Source organism: Phalangium opilio, unplaced genomic scaffold, assembly GCF_054372755.1.
Source record: "Phalangium opilio isolate 3A_F unplaced genomic scaffold, DU_Popi_V2 ptg000101l_1, whole genome shotgun sequence".
NCBI lineage: Eukaryota > Metazoa > Arthropoda > Arachnida > Opiliones > Phalangiidae > Phalangium > Phalangium opilio.
Genome location: NW_028324204.1, coordinates 3,075,548 through 3,091,143, shown reverse-complemented (window position 1 = coordinate 3,091,143; position 15,596 = coordinate 3,075,548). Strand labels below are relative to the sequence as shown.

Sequence of the window (15,596 nt, the reverse complement as noted above, 5' to 3'; positions counted from 1 at the left end):
TGTAAAATAAGATATTCTCTGCATAAAATTATATAATTTGAAACTAAAATAGTAAGGAAATAAAATTGAAAGCTCCGCATTAAAACCACTTACTTGTTTGTTCGTGTCCAAGTAAGAAATGACTGCGTTCAGCAACCATCTTTATGGTACGGCTAACCTGGCTTCTAACCACTTTTTTTGGTAGGTCTAGCTGAACGTTGTTAAAAAAACCGCGAGAAACCGTTAGATGCTGCAGATATTGTTTAAAAGTTGTTTAAAGCCACATATATTAAGTAAAAAATAGGAAACCGATATATTTTTTATTGATTTTCTTGAATTTTTGAAGAAAACACATAATAGTTTTAAAAGTGGCGGTATAACAACTTTGTCGGGTTTCAAGCGACTTCTCACGGGAAAAGTGATAAGCATATCTTTGACAGAACAAACAAATATTAAGGATTGAGTGGATAAAAATAACTAGAAAAAAATTTCAATATCTGAACTTCAGTCAATTGATAAACCTCACACATATCGTTTGTTTTTTCGGCCTTGGTCCAAACCAAGACGTTTTTATATAATATCTGTCACTTCAGTCTTAATGTAATTAAATTTTGAATAATTATGTTTGCTTTACCGTCATACATTTGCACTCTAAAATATAATGGTGCAATCAAACACCATATATGCTGTTTTTTCCAGTGCCAAAAAAGACATCATTTAGGGTGTACTTTAACCCCATTTCTATGATCAATTCACGCCATTTACTAATATTATTTGCAAGTTTTAAGTTAATATTAGGCATTTAAGCACCATTTACAGTGGCTTTTAACATCTTTTTTTGACAATCTGTTGAACTTCTAATATTACTTAGTTTAATGGTTTTAAAAGTAGGGAAAAAGTATGCTACCTATGTCACATTATTAAACCAAGTGAAGTGAAATAATTGTTAAATATTTATTATAACCACTACACAGACACGTGGTAAGTCTAAGTTTTCCAAGAGATCTAGCTAATTCTTATGCCCAATCACGATGGTCAATACATGTATCTACCAGGCCTCGAACCTGGGACCTTCCGTGTGTGAAGCGGACGTGATAACCACCACACCATAGATACGTGGTAATACTGAGTTTTCCAAGAGATCTAGCTAATTATTATGTTCAATCACGATGGTCAATACCATAGGTTAATTATACCTCTAAGTACACAAATCGCTTCCACTTCTATGGCAATAGTGTTTGTCTGGCTCCCTTTATGAAACCCTATACTCTCTCCGTATCATTTATCACCTCAACTTCAATACAAATTTGTACTGCCTAGCCTAGCGTTTCTTTTATCCCTTTTAGAATGTTTCAGGACTGAAACCGCCTCTATCTCACGAGAGAGAGAGGGATTTGGGGTTGCTTAAGTAAAATTCGTTCCCCCCCAGTGCCTGCCTATACGAAACGTAAAACTCTCCTTTATTCCACTGGATGATTTTATTTTTCGTCTCGACCGCTTGGTGGCTGCACCGCGACAGAAATTTTAAAATTTTCTCTCTTCGGATCTTAGCGCTATACGAGTTCTGACGTCACAGTAGCCTGCCAAAGATGCCCAGTCGTTCCCCGAATTTGTGTACTTAGAGGTATAATTAACTTATGTCAATACATGTATCTACCAGGCTTCGAACCTGGGACCTTCCGCGTGTGAAGCGGACGTGATAACCACCACACTACAGATACGTAGTAACATTGAGTTTTCCAAGAGAGCTAGCTAATTATTATGTCCAATCACGATGGTCAATACATGTATCTACCAGGGCTCGAACCTGGGACCTTCCGCGTGTGAAGCGGACGTGATAACCACCACACTACAGATACGTAGTAACACAGAGTTTTCCAAGAGATCTAGCTAATTATTATGTGCAATAACGATGGTCAAAGCCGTACTTAATTAACTAAAATTAACATACTTAGACTTAATTGTTTTGATCAAGCTGGCTGATAGCACACCCTGAATACTTAATTGTTAATTTAAGATAATTCCGAAAAGTAACTTCGCTGTAGTTTTTAAGTTAGCGGTGGGGAAAGATCACGAAAAACCCATGTTAATCTCCATAGGAAATTAGCAAAAGCGGGTGAAAATTACTTTAACGTTACAAAACGGTATCAAGTCATATCTACAAGGGCCTACCGGCCCTGTAGAATAATTGGTTTACCTCTTAATTTTAACTTATAATAAGAGTAATCAATTACTAATCATCACAAATCTTAAGAGTTTCTTAAATAACTAAAACACAGTGGAGGTTGCAAAGCCACCTAGGTATGGTTCTAGGTACTATTTATAAATTTCAATGCGATTCCGCACGCGAATAAAAAGGGGAAAAGGCACCCAGCCAGAAAGGGTCAGACAAATGCTTTTGCAACTCGAAGCGCAAAAGCAAAACAAAATTAGCTGGAACACAAATATTTAAATCATGAATTAATCAGAGTAATCAGAAAATCTCGCTTGTCGCACAGACGCACAACCACAGAGGTGAGAGGTTTGGAAAACCGTTTTTTTTATTTTTGAAAAAGTACATCCCAGTGCAGAGAAGTAAGGTGTAACATGTTTCTTCGTTAAGGACTCCCCGGGCCAGGATGGGAAATAAGGAAATTTTTTAAATGGACATGAGGCCAGCGACCTCCCACCCCTGGCCCGTGTAGGGGCTGCGCGAGGTACAATGGGAGATTTACGGTGGCGCTGCTGGCGCAGGTCGCCCATCATCATTTCCAATCAATCTCACCCTGGTTCAATACTCCCATAGCCCACTCGGTCCGTGCTCACGGAAGCTGCGTCGTGTTGCGCGTGATCGAGTGGGCTATGCTACTCCATAGTCCTCGTGGAGCGCTTCTATGGAGCAATAAAAATGGTATCTGATTTTAGGAAATCTGGGTCTCCTAGTACATTCTCAAGGACATTAAGAAATAACAACTTTATCAAGTTGCTTACATGTTTGCGGGATTCATACCAATTTATGACGCCACACACTACCGTTAAGTTCCAGTTACATCTGCGAAGTTGAAAAATAAATCTCGACGTGATCATCGTGGTCGAGTGGCGTGGGCCTCTCTTTGCTCGATTCAAGCATAGCCTCCTGGATCACGCGACTTCAGGCTATAGCGCGATGCACTAGCAGCTTATTTAAAATTATTAAAATTATGCTATTATTTAAAATGATTTCTATTAACGGGCTTCTATAGCGCAAGCAACTTGCGTCGTAATGCGCCTGATCGAGTGGGCTATGGCTGTGTGCGAGCTCAAAACGACATGGGTGATGGGGGAATAGTAATAAGCAAAAATGAGGGTGGAATACTCGGAAATAAAGGTGGGTAGTCTACGTCAGATCTAGGCTATATTTAGCGCCATCATGTCGGCCTAATTTTAAATGCATATGGCAATGTTAATTTAAACTTTTTGCTCATACATAAAATTTACAATTAAAAAAACTAAATTTAATATAGAGTTAGCAATTAATAATTATTGCTTCGAAATTATTGCTAAAATAGTAGTGTACGTACGTAGATGACGCAACGGCGTAATTATTATATTACCAATGCTCATTTTTATAGGGATAAGATTATTCATAAAAATAATATTGAACTTTTTTCTGAAATAAGTGATGATTAGTAATTGATTACTCTTATTAGTTAATAAAATTAAGAGTTAATTGAATAAAATATCATTAACGTTTATAGGCAAATTTAAACTTGAAATGATAATTTTTCTTTGTCCGAACTTGTTACTGAAATGTGAAAAGAACCTTAGAAAGTGCTTGTGTTTGGTAAAATTTATTATTAGGATTATTTGAGTAATCAAACTTTAATAGAAAGATTTTATTGCGAATGCCAATACTTAAAATTAAACATCAAATTATCATTTTTGTGTGTCCGAAACTGTAACGTGCTTATCTAATCCCAACACCCAAATTCCCAAATTAAATGTACAGGTATAGTTAACCCCAAAAATGTGTCTATCTAAGTAACTTAAAATATAAACACTTACATAGATGGTAATATCATAAACTTGCTTAGTTACAGAAGTTACCCTGATACACTCTCTAGAGACTACGGTATAAACTTCGTTTGGTTTACAAATCAAATATCTCTTACGTTAAAAATGTGTTTAGTTTTCATTAGATTTAGACTTTTCGACGAGTAGAATTAACTTAAAATATAAACACTTACATAGATGGTAATATCATAAACTTGCTTAGTTACAGAAGATTCCCTGATACACGCTCTAGAGACTGCGGTATAAATTTTGTTTGGTTTACAAATCAAATATCTCTTACGTTAAAAATGTGTTTAGTTATTATTAGATTTTAGACTTTTCGACGATTAGTATCCCTAAAATAATTTTGTAAACCTTCTAATGCTAAAAACGCGACATACTTTACTGCCAATCTACCATTCGCGAATTTCCCGCCAAGAGTTTATAATTCAGAGGCGCTGCGTGTTAGTTTACCTCCTGCATACGCGCGCTACCATGGAAACGGCCCACCCCTAACTTAACGAGAGGCGAGAGTAACGCGCCCGCCGCTCTAGTAACGAGAGTCACATGGTCCCCCTCCTCTCTCTCTCTTTCTCTCTGGCAAAAAAAATAGCTAGCCCGTCGAGGGAAGAGTGAGATACTGTTAGTGAAAATCGCTACTAGGTACTAAGCCTCAATAGCTCAGTCTGTAAGGCGTTGTACTCTGGTGCATGTGTGGATACAGACGTGGCGGGTTCAAATCCCGGTCGTGCCAAAAAAATTCATTCTTCAATAGTGAGAACTTAACGGGACTTCGTATAGATGTCGCTGATGTTCGTATTTCTAGCGGGAAGTTTGAAATGAAAGTAACTTTATTTATGATGGATTCTCCCAGGTCACATGAAAAATTGGGGGCAGAAAGGGGGGAGATTACGCCCAGCCGTAGGAGGTAATTGCAATGCTTCCGCAGTCTTTAGACAGCGAAAGCAAAAACCAGCGAGGTTCGTCCTCTAAACCCCAACGAGCGAGGAACGACTGTACTTGCTGAGGGGACATAGCGCGAGATCTTTCGGCGCGAAAACGGGCGGCACAACGGTTGACTTTTTTTCGCGTAATCGCGAGTGTATGCGCGTCAAAGGACACAGACGTCAGAGAGATGGTGTTCAAATCTAGAAACGCCTCCGAAATGACGGCGAAGAACATGGTAAATACGAAGTTACAGAGGGGGTGATCACTGGCGTGAGATTGAACAAGGGTCCATATCTCGTAACGGTTGTGATTGTGGCCTGTCCAACGTCTAAGATGGGTTAAAATATTGTCGTGTACTGCTTCAGTAAACGGGCAGAAGAAATAAGTGTGGAAAAATGTACCGTCAGAAGGACAAAAAGGGCGAAAACGCGGTAAATCAGTCTGAACAATGTGGGAGAGACGGGATGGGTGAGGTAGGGAGCCATGCAGGGCGCGCCAACGAACACACGCCTCCGCTCTGCTGGTAAGTGGTGAAATGGAATGGGTGTTCCACCATTTCAGGGTGGGCAGTATCGGACAATTATCAGGTGCGAGAGGTAAATTGGGTCGGAAAGTATGGCTAAGGAGGATGTCATAAAGGAGCTTGGTGGTCGGATTATTTGATAGGGCAGTACGGACGAGTTGACCAGCAACAAGGCCTTCAGCTGTGAGGTGAAGGGTAGTAGCGCCTGAGAATGAAAAGGCGTGGTTCAAGCCCCTGTCATTAAAAACTGTGGGGAAAGATCGTGTGAGAGCCTGTATAGTAGTGCATAGGTGCGTGACCGTTAAACGGGAGGGAGGCCTACCTTGGAGTAGCCCGCCCTGAGGAATCCATCGGCCACTGGCGTCTAAAAGATCCAAGATCCGCCAAATTGCCTGCAGTATTTATAGTAAGGTGAGAACCGGTGACAGTGGTTATGAAACGGGAGTGAAGGAGCGGTAGGTCAAGAAAGGACTGTCGGAAAGATAAGGACGGGTCTACACGAAGTGGGAACTTGAACCACGCCTTTAAGGCATCGGAGTAAAACGGAATGTGACTATGAGCGCTGGTGGTTGTAAAAAGAGCATCACGGACGGTAGGCAAGTGCGGTAGGTGTTTGCGAAAAAGCGAAACAGCCTGACAAGGGGGGTCACCGTTGAGAAAGCCTGAGAGTGTGTGAACGCGAAAAGCGGTAATTTTACTCTGGATATGAACGAGGCCCAGTCCCCCCCTAGTGTCGCGCGGGATAAAGAGCGCGGGAGGAAACCCAAAGGAAGTTTACAACCATGCCCTGCCACCCCACAACCACAGAGGGCGGGGGGGGGTAAAAACCTTAAGCCTATGCCACAAGATCGACGTGGCTAACTGATTAATATGTAGGACCCTACCGGTAAGGGAACACAGGTGTCTGTATCTGGTCCAGCGCCCGAAAACACCGGAAAGGCGAGATGTGAGCTCTGGCCAGTTTTGAAACACCGAGGAATTTACCACCGTCCGTGCGAGACGGAATCGGAAGGGTGAATAACGGTGGGGAGAGGCGCCACGCGCCACACCAGAGGACGAAAGACTTAGCATAATTTATTTCAGCGCCTGAGGCTAGCGAATACTTGTGTAAGCATCGGTCTAGGGTGGGAAAGTCGGCGGTATTACGGATCAATGCGGTGAGGTCATCGGCAAAGGCGGCGGTTACGGATTCAAAATGCGGGGGGCCTGGACGGATTGGGATGGAACGGCGGAGACAAGATAGTAGTGGTTCAAGGGTCAGGACGAAAAGTATTCCCGATAGGGGGGCAACCCTGCCTGATCCCACGAGCGAAAGGGATATCCGGAGTTAAGACATTGTTTACGCGTACTTTAAAATGGGAATCAGTGTAGAGGGAACGTAATTGTTTAACGAAAACCGGAGGGAAACCGTATCGGGACAGGAGGGAAAAAAGGTAGGTATGAATATGATGAACGCGGTCAAAAGCTTTACGAAAGTCAACGTTAACCAGGGCAAGGGGTTCAGTATTTTCATTCGCTAGGGCTATACTATCACGGAGGGTTGTCAAAGTATTGTAGATGAATCTGCCGGGAATAGAGTACGTTTGTGAAGGCGTAATGAGGGTGCCAATGACGAGGTTAAGACGGTTAGCAAGGGTTCTCGCGTATATTTTATAATCAGCATTAGTTAAGGAAACCGGCCGCCAATTCGCCAGGTCCAGCAGGTTCCCCGCTTTCGGGAGTAAGGAAATAACTGATGTGGTGAAACGGGGTGAGTAACTGGGGTATAGAGGAAGGGACCGAAAAACCTGAAACAGGATGGGTCCTAAAAGGTTCCAAAAAGTGGTATAAAATTCAACTGGGAGGCCGTCAATCCCACTAGCTTTGCCGGGTGAAAGGCGCTTCAAAGCAGCGGTCAGGTCAGGTAGGGTTAGGGGGTTGGCAAGGGAGTCGGACTGTTCTTGTGTGAGGGCCGGGAGGGCAGTTATGAGGTCAGCATAGGCGGTGGTGTCTGGGGCAGTATTAGGTGGAGAGTATAAGTCACTGTAAAACGAGATAACAACATCTCGCAGGGCGTCTGGGTCCTCGACTAGCACCCCGGTGGAGTCATGTAGTCCGGGCATGAGATTGGTGGCGATAGCGCGTTTTTCGAGTCGATAAAAATCCCTAGAGGGCGTGCCTATCGACCGATAATGAGTCTCGCGTGCACGGCGGAGAGAATCCGCCGACTGACGGAGAAGAAAAGCGTTCAATCGTACCTCTTAATCGAGGCCCTCAATTGTACAGCGATCAGACATAGCGACGTCAGCTTCCAAACGGGCAAGCGTCCGCGAGTCTAAAACCCGACGTTCATGCCAGTAAAGAGCGCAAAAGCGTTTTATTTCCGGCTTTAAGGTATCGAAGCACCAGGGCACCAAAGGGAGCAGGGGTGGTTTTCCGGAGATCAAGGTTTCGAGGTGAGTCCGCATGGCCGATTGGAAGTCAACGTCCTGTAGCGCGTCAGGCTTTAGTCTCCAAAAAGGAGGCGAGGTTGGCACTTTAAAAGCACGCAAAAAATTACACAAAACTGCATCATGGTCAGAAAAATGGCTGGCGATATTATTAATTGACTTAGGGCGGATGGGGCCTCTCACATATATTCGGTCTAAACGGGCAGACATGAGTGTTCCTCGGTGCCTCCGATGCCAAGTGAAACCGGGCGCCGACGGAGAGAGCGAGGGGAAGACGTCTGTTAAATTAAAACGCTGTACAAGAGTTCGAAGAGCACCGCTTACCGCAAAACGAGTTTCGCGGCAGTTACGGCGGTCGGAGTCGGGGTGAAGGCAGCAGTTGAAGTCACCGACCAGTATAGCGGAGTGGGCCGGGTCAATATTGTCGAGCGTATCAGATACGTAGGCGATGGTGTCCAAAGCTAGGGCGTCGCGGGTCGAAGAAATATAAACATTAAATAGGTGAACGGGTGTGGCAGAGTCAAAGGTACCAGCGCGGAACCGAGTGTAGATACAGCGACCCTGAAAAGAGTCTGAAGCAGTGATGGCAGAATGTAAAGCGGGGGTGATGCCTACAGAGACACCGGAGCCGCGACAGGGATCGTCGACAGCGTGGGTGAAAATGTATGGCCATGTGGTCCAGACGAACGAACGGGCGAATGTAGACGAAATATTAGTCTCTTGGAGACAAATTATTGACGGGTTAGCGCGTTTTACAAAATCGTGGCACCGAATAGACGTGATGTCCGTGCCAATACCGCGCGGGTTTAAACTGAGTACTGAAAAGGCCATGATAAATAAAATAAACAAAAAACTGACAAAAAAAGCTCGCGGGATTACGATGACATAACGGAGGACTCTGGGAACAATCGCTTCAAGTTAACAGAAAGTCGGTAATAGGCCGCAATCGGTGGTTTTTTCGGGCGTCAGCAGAGACGATGGCCTGTATGGCGGGATCCGTATAGGCGACGACAAGCACTTGGCGCGCAAGAGAAAAGGCCGACGTCTGGTCGGTGACGTACTTCTTAGCGAAAGAACGCATATCCTCCGCCGGAGTGTTGATCGTGTCACGGATGAACGAGATAACCGTTTCATGGGGGAACACCGCATTGAAAGGGCCTTTAGCGTCGGAACACGAGTTCGTGGTGGCGTCGTACGCGTAACGCGAGCGCGAAACGGCACGTTGCTTTTTAACCAGCGGAGTGGGGACGACGGGGGCGGGAGGGCTAGAGGTACCTAGCTTCCGCTTTTCCAATCTTCCACGACGAGAACGTTTAACTACTTTGACAGTAGGGTCGGTGTCAAAGTCATCATCCCCGGATGTGACCTCTGATTCCGCTTCCATATGGAAGGACGAAGAGTCAACGGCCGCAGATGGGGACTGGTAATCGGTGGAGGCAGAGACAGACGGTGTAGGAAGGAGGGGGGAAACAGGTGGAACAGGGCCAGGAGCAGTGGGAAGAACGAAGGGGTGCGGTGAGGGTACGGAAGGCATGGTGGGAGAAGGGGAGTGAGGGGGGCTGGGGTATGCTGGGAAAGGACGGTTGTAACGGAGGCGGTAGGGTTGACACTAGCTGAGGCGAGAGGAGCCGTAGGAACCGGGGCGGTGGGGCCCGTGGTAGATGATGAGGCGGTGGAGGTCGTAGTAACCGGAGCGGTGGTAGACGATTAGGCGGTGGAGGTCGTAGTAACCGGAGCGGTGGTAGACGGTGAGGCGGTGGAGGCCGTAGTAATCGTCGCAGCGGGAGCTGTAGAAGCTGGAGCAGCAGGGGCGTTGGTGGGGCAAGACCTGCCCATGTGTCCTGTGGCGTGGCACACGCTACAGCGGGTTGGTAAATTAACACCAATCATGTGGAGCGTACCGTTGATAAAGATGGTAAAGTAAGGTGGTAGCTGTCGGAATTCGTCGTCAGACTTAAAAAGCATGGTGGCTTCTTTTCGAGCACAAGAAATATGTTTAAAATCAGATAGCGTTACCGCGGCGGTAACGCTACGAATCTTCCCTTGAACGGTACCATACTTGGAGAGAATAGAGAGAAGCATTTGATCGGTTATTTCAGGGTGTACCCCGGTAAGTTGTACGCGTTTGGGAGAAACTCCGAGTGGGAGGCATTCCAAGTGAGAGTTGCGGAAGGTGAGACCAGCAGCAATGAGTTGTAAGGCCCAAGATTTGTCCGAGAAATAAACAAATACTTGGCCATTTTCACGATAGATGTGCGTGATATTTTTGGCGGGAACAGTTGAGGTAATGGCGGTCAAAAAATCTTCAACGGAAGCCCGTACATGGGACGGTCGGAAAGAGATTCCTTTTTCACTCACCGAAGCCGAAGCTGATGATTGAAATACGAAGGTATGCGAAGGAGTATCGGTGGCGGCGGCGGCCGCCGAGCGAGCAGCGTCGGCGGCGACGTTAGCCCACGACGGGACGGGCGTCGAAATCGAAGCGGTAGCCGGCGCGGGAGGTGAAGCCGCGTCCGGAGGCGCGAGACAGTTATCGGAGAGCGATCGCCGAAGCGAAACGGTAGAAGATAGAGTGGCCCGCGAAAGCGGCGGCAGAGCCAAGGCGGGAAAAACCACTGAGAGGAGCGACGGCGGGGAAGTCGCCATAGATGCGTTGCGCTGCATCACGAAGCCGTGCGCGAAACAGTTAAGCCTCGGCGCGGTAGCGTGGGGGCCAAGGCCCACAAGAACCGGTAATTAACAGTTAATTACTCACAAATAAAACCGTATTAGTACCAAAGAGAGAGAAGAGAGAGAAGAGAGTTTTTTTTTGTTTTTCAAACTGGTTAATTTAGCAATTATATGGATTATAGTACATTAAACAGAAAAACAAGAATATTAAGGCATATTAGTCAAAAACGTATTAAACGAACGCGATACTTAAAAAAAATACAAAAAAAATTATTATTATACATTATACAGAGAGGCAAGAATATTAAGGTATAATGGTCAAAAAGTCATTAAACAAATTCGATACTTATATACACACAAAAAAAAATAATAACAGTAGAAGGTATCAGATATCAAAAACTGGTGCACTGAGGGATCAGAACCAATGCGGTTCCTGTTCAAAGCCCCAACGTAATTGAAAACGGACTAAATCAGTATTAGTGAGGACACGGGATTTTTCCGCCTTAAAACGGGCAGCAATCCGGTTAAGAATTATGGATTTGGCTCGGGTAACGTAGTAAGTGAATGTATGGGTGGTTAGCGCGACATTGGAAAGGTCCGCATAAATCTCAGCGAGAACAACCATTGTCATGACAAAGGTGAAATTACAAATGGTATGATCCCTCCCAGGGGAGGCGACCAAAGACCAAAAGTGTTCCGGTGGGTGGCGGTGGCCTTTCCATCGGAAAAGGCAGTCATTAATAAGGGTCAAAACGGACGTGACGTAAGAGCAAAAGTAGTAAATATGGAGAAACGAACCGGGCGCGGGGCAGAACGGGCAAAAACGGTTGTCCATGGAAAGGACAATGTGAGAGAGACGCGTGGGATGAGGGAGAGAACCATGTAGGGCTCTCCAACGGACACAAAGTTCCGCTCTACTGTATAATGGGGAGAGCTGACGACCATTCCACCACTGAAGAGACGGAATGAGGGCGGTATTCGGGGGAGTGACTGGTGTTATGGGAGTGAAACGGTTCGAGACCACTAATGTATACAGCGCAGAGGTTGGTAAGGAATTCGAAATCATAAGCTTTCGCTCAGAATAACCGAAACGATACGCGGAATAGAGGCTCAACCCACCATCAGGGGTAAACTGAGCAGTGGGCTTGAGGCCCCTAGCTGTAAAAACGGCAGGGAAGGAGTGGATGCACGAACTGATTACCTGGCGGACACAAGCAATGAGCGCTCGAGAAGGGGGGCGACCAAAGAGCAAAGCACCTTGTGGGCGCCACCGTCCTCGGTCGTCCAAATGGTCCCCCAGAACGCGTACACGAATGCTCGCGAGGCAACCAAACAAATCTGGGGTGAGGCGGTGACCGTTGACGGTAGTGATAAACGGTGAGGAAACTAACGGAATTCCTAGAAAGGCATCTCTAGAGGAGAGTAACGGGGAGACCTTAGGGTTTATCTTATACCAGGAGTGGATTGCGCTTGCGTAGAACGGTATTCGGGTGTTAGTGTAAGATGTATCAAGTAAACAACGCGAAATGTGGGGAATCTGTGGGAAGAATTGCCTGAAAAGCGCGTGAGATAAAGGATTTTGGTTCAAAACTAATAGTCGGTATATCGAAACCGCCCGAAAAGCGTCAATTTTGCTTTGAACATGGACGAGACCAAGCCCGCCATGACAACGGAGAGGGTAAAGCGACCGGGACGGCACCCAGCGAGTTCCTCACCATAGAAAATTAACTAAGCTAGATTGCCAACTCGCAACAACGGTATTGGGGGGATGGAGTACCTTAAGGCGATGCCACAAAACAGAGGCCGCTAACTGGTTAGCCAGAAAAACCCTACCAGTGATAGAACATAGATGGCGAAACCGTTGCCATCTGCCGAGCACACCTGCCAGACGGGCTGAAAGGTCAGGCCAATTACGGTGTAAGAAGTCGTTGGAATTACCCAGGTAAACCCCGAGAAATTTGCCACCATCATTCCGGGATGGGATCGGTAAATGTAAGGTGGGGGGGTTTACACCAGGCCCCGCACCAGAGAATAAACGACTTGTCGTAATTAACCCGAGCCCCCGAAACACGGGAGTACAAGGCGAGGCACCGATCAAGGATTGTAAAATCCTGTTCATAACGGAGTAATGACGTAAGGTCATCGGCGAAGGCGGCTGTAACTACAGAATAGTGAGCAGGGACGTGGGGACGAGGGATATTTCGGCGGATTAAATTTAGAAGGGGTTCCATGCATAACACGAAAAGTAAACCGGATAGTGGGCACCCTTGCCGAATGCCACGGCCAAAGGGGATCTTACTGGTAAGGGTGTTGTTAACTTTAACACGGAAGTGAGAATCACAATATAAGATTCGTATATGCCTTAAAAATTCCGGAGGAAACCCATAACGTGACAGAACGGTAAACAAATACTCATGACCAACCATATCGAAAGCCTTGCGAAAGTCAATGCTGACGAGAGCCAGAGGCTCATCGCCCGCATTGGCTAGGGCAATGCCATCGCGAAGGATGGTCAGGGTATCATAGATCGTTCTGCCAGGGATAGAGTACGTTTGGTCCTCGTGAACAAGTTCGCCGACGACCTCGTTTAAGCGGGAAGCTAAAACACTTGCAAAGATTTTATAATCGGCATTGGTAAGCGACACTGGGCGCCAATTCGCGAGATCAAGCAGGTTCCCGGCCTTGGGGAGCAGGGAGACCACCGAATCAGCGAAGCGACTCCAGTAATCAGGGTGTTGTGTTAGTTCGCGGAAGACCGAAAGTAGGATCTCTCCCAACAATGGCCAAAATGTCAGATAAAATTCTACGGGGATGCCGTCACGACCGCTGGCCTTCCCGCGAGACAAACGCTTAAGAGCTGAGGTGACCTCGAGCATGGATAATTCTTCCTTAAAAAGAGCAGCCTTCTCAGGGGGTAAAACGGGTATGCCATCCATCAGTTAATTCAGAGAATGCCTGATGGTCAAAATTGGTGGTTGGAGGAGAATATAAATTACCATAAAACTGAATGACAGTATCACGGATAGACTCGGGATCCTCCAACAAAATGCCAGAGGGATCATAAAGACCCGACATTACTGTAGCCGAAACGGCTCGTTTCTCCATACGGTAAAAATCTCGCGAGGGAGTATCGACGGATCGGAAATGGGATGCGCGGGCATGCAAAAGGGAGGTGGCGGATTGATGCATCAAAAACTCGTTGAGGCTTTCAACTTGGACCCGTCTCTCCAAGGAGTCGGGATCAGAGGTGGCCACTAACGATTCTAAACGTAAAAGTTCCCGGGTATCAGATACCTTCTTACAGTGCCAAAAAAGAACGCTAAAACGCTTCATCTCAGGCTTAATGACGTTAAACCACCACGGCACCACAGGGAGCCGCGGAGGTTTGACATCAATCAGAGACTGGAGATGGCCACGCATAGCGTCGACAAAGGATAATTCATTTAAGGCATTAAAAGGAAGCCTCCAGAAGGGAGGGGAGCGTGGTACAAATATCGGTTCAAAAAAATCACAAAAAACTGCATCATGATCCGAGAAGAAACTCGGAATATGACGGACGGTTTTGAGTTTCGGGGGAGCGCGGATATATACGCGATCAAGTCGGGCCGAAATAAGTTTGACATGATTTCGCGCGCGCCACGTGTAGCTTGGCGTCGAAGGGTGAAGCGTAGTATACGCGTAAAAAAGGTTAAAATTCTGCACTAGAGAACGCAGGGCGCCGCTTAAAGCGAAGCGATGTTCTTTACAGTTGTTACGATCAGAATCCGGGTGCAGGCAACAGTTGTAATCACCAGCTAGGACAACGGTGTCCTCAGGATCAATGGATTGTAAGATGTCGCGCACAAACGCGATATTGTCAAGCGCCGAGGCGTCACTACTGGCGGAGAGGTATACATTAAATAAATGGACGGGGGTCGGCGACGCAAATGTAGAAGCGGGTAGTTTTAAGTACAGCGCATGGCCATCGAATGATTTCGTGTCTAAAACTTTATTTTTGAGGGCAGGGGTCAAGGCCACAGCAACCCCAGAGCCCCGAGGGGAAGTGCCGGTAGCGTGAAAAAAAACGTAGTTCCATGTGGTCCAAATATAAGACCGGGAGAAGGCGTCAGAGACGTTAGTTTCTTGTAAACAAACGACTGAAGGTTGAAAACGAGTGATGAAATCACGTTTTCGAATGGCAGTGATGTCCGTGCCAACACCGCGCACATTAAAACTGAGGAGCGAATAAGTCATAATAATGGAAACTAATTTGAAACGGCTCCCTCCGGAACCGTGGATGTGGACACCAGGCGCTTAATTGCGCCTGAGAGTCGGTAATACGCGTTCCGAGTGTTTTTACGCAACGACTCCGACGCGATGGCTTTTATAGCAGGGTCAGTAAGACCCACCACTAAGACTTGACGAGCAAGTGATAGTAGGGAGGGATCGTCAGTGGCATAGCGCTTGCAAATTTGGTGAACGACGTCACTAGGGGCATTGAGAGATTCATTAATGAATGACACAACGGCATCAAAGGGGTAAATGGCCGGGAATGGCCCTTTTGTGTCAGACCAAGTGTTCGCGGCTGGGTCGTACGAATAACGCGACTGAGACGCTTGACGCTGCTTCTTGGCGCGAGTTGCTGGACGGGAAGGAGCAGACATTGGTGCAACGTCTAATTTACGCTTGGCAAGACGCTTCTTGCGCTTACTAGTAACCGTTTAACGGAGGGATCGTTATCAAAATCAGTGACCTCATCACCATCGGTGGTGTAGTCAGAGTCATTTTCCAACGGAATTTTGGAAGCGGTGGTGGACGGTAAGTCCTCGGCGGTCGCGGAAGAAGACCCATCAGAAACGGGAATATCCATGGCGACAGGGGTGAGGGTAGGAGTAGGTACAGGCACAATGGCGGGGGTTGGTATCGAGGTCGAAGTTGAGGCGGAAGAGGTCGTCGTTGCCGTCACCGAAGTAGCGGACACGGTAGTCGAAGTCGTCGTCGTGGTAGACGCTGGCGACGTAGGAGTGTTAATTTTTGAAGGGCAATTTCTGTTTATG

The 15,596-nt window shown here is 46.5% G+C and overlaps 3 non-coding genes across 3 annotated transcripts; all 3 read right to left on the bottom strand.

Annotated features, from left to right (window-relative positions):
- Positions 1–1,022: 1,022 nt before the first annotated feature.
- Positions 1,023–1,095, bottom strand: TRNAV-CAC (transfer RNA valine (anticodon CAC)). Its single transcript has one exon. It is a non-coding gene; the product is annotated as a tRNA-Val (tRNA).
- Positions 1,096–1,627: 532 nt separating this feature from the next.
- TRNAV-CAC (transfer RNA valine (anticodon CAC)) lies at positions 1,628–1,700 on the bottom strand. The gene has a single exon. It is a non-coding gene; the product is annotated as a tRNA-Val (tRNA).
- A 65-nt stretch (positions 1,701–1,765) lies between these two features.
- On the bottom strand, positions 1,766–1,838 carry TRNAV-CAC (transfer RNA valine (anticodon CAC)). The gene has a single exon. It is a non-coding gene; the product is annotated as a tRNA-Val (tRNA).
- Positions 1,839–15,596: the final 13,758 nt, after the last annotated feature.